The sequence below is a fragment of the Triticum dicoccoides genome, chromosome 5A (assembly GCF_002162155.2).
Source record: "Triticum dicoccoides isolate Atlit2015 ecotype Zavitan chromosome 5A, WEW_v2.0, whole genome shotgun sequence".
In the NCBI taxonomy this organism is placed as follows: domain Eukaryota; kingdom Viridiplantae; phylum Streptophyta; class Magnoliopsida; order Poales; family Poaceae; genus Triticum; species Triticum dicoccoides.
The window spans coordinates 514,591,699-514,596,267 of NC_041388.1; the positions used below are offsets into that span (position 1 = coordinate 514,591,699).

The window sequence follows — 4,569 nt, forward strand, 5'->3', positions numbered from 1 at the left end:
TTTTCTCATTTTTCTTGAAACAAGCCAGCGATCAAACTGATGGGTCGTGGCCCACAAGTATGCGCGTGAGCGCCTGCACACACTTAAGCCGCTGAAATCTTTCATGGACCACATGATGAAAATATAGTGACTCGACGACCTGTGCTTCTAGGGGAACATCCCCGGCCCAAATACGTTCATCGATCAAGGCTTCTCATCTTTTTATATGGGTGACTCAAGACGCTTTCAAAAACCATTACTGACAATGTTCGTGAGGATGAAAGAGTGACAACATCGTTGCTCTAGTCTAATTGCAACATCTTTGTGGGAGGCTTTGGAGAATTTCTTGGAGCAGTGATTGATACCGTGAAGAAGGTCGTTACAAAAGATTTCATTGTGGCTGCTGCTAATTGGGGCGGGCGAGGCACTTGGGGCAGGTGGTCGGGTAGGCCAGGGTTCGGTCCTGCCTCGATGCAGGCCACCCTCTGTCCCTGACGGCGCCTCCTCTGAGCTGTGACAATGACCTGCATTTGTGTGGTCACGACATCCTTTGGCTGGTGGCTGAAGTTTCACGGTGGTTCTTTTGTCGGCACTGCTCCGGTCCCGGCATCCATGGACCTGCGTTCTCGAGTGTCCATGGTCTGATGGTGTCCCCACTGGCATGGTTTCGGCCCCGGCTGACCGGTTACTGCGTCCCTTCCAGCAACTTCGGTTCCGCGACGTCCTGGTGGCTAGGCCTCCAACAACATGGAGTCGCATTCCCTTCCGGCTCCAGATTTCCGACGGCGCCGGCCGCCACCCTACCATCTGTGTCAGTGGTATGCCCCGCCGCCTCTCCAACCCCATCCACCTACATGTCATGTCGGTTGCAAAGCTCGCGTTTTTATCGATGGCAGGTGCAGCCGCACCCCGTTTTGAGGTAGCGGTCGACCGACAGGTTGACCCCCTCATCTTCATATCCTAATTTGATGGCTATGGGATTGCTCAGACCAGGGGAAATCCATGCTCGATGCTGGCATCAGCGATACCCACCGATGTCGTTTCCCTTCCTAGAGGCGCTGCCATGGCCTTTCTTCGAGCCCCTTTTCGAGCATCAGGAAAAACCTACGTCCGGCTTTTCGGGTCGGATGGCGGCCGCGTCACAACGTCGTTCCCCTTGTTGAAGGCGCTATCTTGCTCGCTCGCGGAGTCCCCGGTGTTGGAATTGAAGATGTTCGACGTCCTGCTCATTCGGTCTGCTCCTCTAGTTTTAGGCTAGGTGGGTTTAGCCGTGTGTTTCTCCCTGTTCGAGTTGAGCACCCTTCTCTCTGCTCCGGGCACCATGCGCATGCCTCCTCGCGTTCATGTCATGTGGTGTACCTTCTATTGTACTCATTCTCCTTCTACCTATCAATGAAAAGATACGAGCTTTGCGTGTTCATGTCATGTGGTGTACCTTAAGGGGACTCCAATGCGAGGTGGTGGGGTGGGGGAGTCTGCCCCGCCGCAACCATCTTTAGGCGCAGCGCGGCCACACCGGTCGGCCCTCTGGTGGCGGCGTTGCGGGCAGGCGGTGGCGATGTGGGGGTCCGGTGTAGGGAAAGGGGTGGTGGGGAAAACGAAATCGCCCCGCCGCCGCCATCCCGGGGCACGGCCTGGCTTCGCCGTGGTGATGCGGCTGGGGCTGAGACAGGAGGGAGCTCCTAGAGGCGGCGAGGGTTTCCCCGTGTCGCCAGACGCGGGCGATGCGCAGGGGGGAGGGGCATATGCCCCTAACCTAATAAGCCTCCAGTCATGTTGCCATTTATTTTCCTTTCCATCCTCATCAACGAACCACGTATAAGCTGATCACAACACATCTAAATATTGTCAATCTCAAGATCTTAAGCGCACACATGTCAATGAATTGGGTCCGTGCAAGAGGATATGGCGCCCGCCCAATATCAAGACAATCTCTCACGGGCACGGACACATCCTTTGTCAATATTTGGATCAGAGTAACTACATGCATAAATGTAGACTTCACGCCGAGTTGCAAACACACCAGAAAAGACACCCACAAGTAAATGAAAAAACTAACCACATGGAGCATCGCCCTCCCACCATGCCTGTTCTGATGGACATGGACACACAAGAAAAACACCAAGCATGATATATTGGTTTCTAGAACTTGCAACAAATACCAGATGCAAACATCATCCAACTAATGAACAGCGTGTGCAATTTTTTTGCAAACAAATAGCACAAACTAATGCAAACCTCAACAGAATTATGTTGTCTACGCATCTTCTTTCTCAACTCTAGAAAGAAATCGATTGAAGATGACGAGTCAGTGATTCCCCAGCAGTCCATGACTTCATGCTTGCTCCAGCCGCTAGTGGAGGCCATGCACAACCAATGATGCAAGCGCACATCTCACGAAGATCAATTAGAAGGCAGGATTGTCTAATGTTGATCGACAGTGGCGGAAATCTGAATGGACAGGGCCAAAAGCTGCTAAACTTGCTTGGGAAGGGCTAGACCAACGGAATACAAAGAAAATACACTGTTTTAGTAGAAATACTTAGTGTCCTAGTGGAAATATTTGCATGTTGGCCTGGGCCCGGGCCCTGGCTAGCACCCCCTGTCTCCGCCACTGCTGATCGAGCAAAGTTGGGAACCCTGTTCCGGGAGATAAAGTTTCTACTCCGTATGAGCTTTGTAGAGTTCAAGGTTGTCTTTCAACCACCGAACCACGTGAGTGTAATGTGCCAGCAAACCTGCTTGCGGGTCGTGGTGTTAGGCTAGAACCAAGCAGTCAACATGTTTGGCTTACTGGTTTTCCCTCTGTTGTAATGGGTGATGTGGCCGACGATTTGGTCGCGACCACTAGCTAATGAAATGCATGGTGTTCCACGTCAGAAAAAATGAATGAATAGAAGACAATCATTATTATTATTTTACGAGAAAACTTTTGATGTATTCATGTTCAATCATAACATTACAACAAACATCGAAAATAATAAAAATTACAACCAGGTCCGTAGACCACCTAGCGGCGATTAAAAGCACTGATGTGAGCTGAATGCGCGTTGCCTTCACCGCCCCCTCCTTCGCCGAAGCCAGGAAAAAACTTGTTATAGTAGACAATCGGAAAGTCGTCATGCTAAAACCCCATAGGACTAGTGCACCAAAATAGCAACCGCCACCGTTGAAGAGAAGCGTAGATTAAAAAAACCCTAAAGACACATAAACATAGATGAACTATGATTAAATCCGAGCAAATCCACAAAGGACAAGTCCGTCGAAGACACGCCACTGGAACAGGGGCTAGGCGCAATGCGAATCACGCGGCGCACATTCTAGCTAGGAAAGGCTGCCTGAATAAGTTATGTAAGACTTGGGTTTTACTCCCCTGCTCTGTATTCGTGACATGAATAAGTTATGTAAGACTTGGTATTTTATTCCCCCACTCGGTATTCGTGACATTATTGCGGCCGAGGCCGCCTAGGTAATAAAACAGCATCAAGTTCCCTTAAGAAAAGTAGGTATAAATATATAGCAGCATACAAAAAAAGGTTATAAATAAATTATAAATATTGTGAAGATATGTTTCGGCACATGCTCGATATAATCTAAAAAGGAGGGCGATATTGCCGCTGCCGCCGTGGAATTTAAAGGATTGGACGGGGAGAGAGTTCTGAAAGACTGGTCGAGAAGTCGATCTACTTCGTTTGAGAGAAATATATAAATCGTACAAGTAGTTGTAAACTACCCGTAATCAGGAGCAAGTGAAGTAGTGTTAGAATAAGTGGGCGATTAATTACATGCAAATCAACATGGGCGTTTGGTCTAGTGGTATGATTCTCGCTTTGGGTGCGAGAGGTCGCGAGTTCGATTCTCGCAACGCCCCCATTTCTCCTATTTTTTGTTTTGGTTTGGTCATCGATTCTCTGCAGTTAGACGACTGTGCCCTAATGCAATTTCTTCCTACAACTAAATCAGATGCAGGGAGGCAGCTTCTCCCTTTCCCGAGTCCCGACTGCCCGCGGTTATGCCCATTCAGTTCTAAAACCCCTCTGCTCATGACTAGGTCTAGCTAAGTCCTGTTAAGCTTCCTCGCAAAAAAACATAATCATGTTAACCTAATTAATGATAGGCCAGTTGATAGAGAGCTTTTTTTTACATCACAGCTGATAGCGTGCTACTAGTCCTGGCTAGTATTACATCGGTCCCAAATTAATTGTCTTATACTCCCTTTGTTCTAAAATAGATGACCCAATTTTGTATTTAATATAAAATTGGGTCATCTATTTTGAAATGGAGGAAGTATTTGTCTAGATACATATGTATCTAACAATAAGACATTTCTAGATACATCTATATCTAGACACATCTGAGACACTAATTTGTGACGGAGGGAGTAGCTAACAACCAGCATCCCAGAATATTTACCGAGGCACCGACCACATCAATGTAAATTGAAGCAAAAGTGCTTTTATGAACACTTATGTGGATACAAAAAAAGTTTGTAAACATGAATTTTAATGCAAGAATGGATGGTCAGGCTAAGAGGTGTAACTACGTGGCCACACAAGGGAAATACACTTCGGTTCCTGGTTGTATATACAC

The 4,569-nt window shown here is 47.9% G+C and overlaps 1 non-coding gene across 1 annotated transcript; it reads left to right on the forward strand.

The window, feature by feature from the left end:
• The first annotated feature begins 3,778 nt into the window (after positions 1 to 3,778).
• TRNAP-UGG lies at positions 3,779 to 3,850 on the forward strand. The gene has a single exon. It is a non-coding gene; the product is annotated as a tRNA-Pro (tRNA).
• The last annotated feature ends 719 nt before the right edge of the window (positions 3,851 to 4,569 follow it).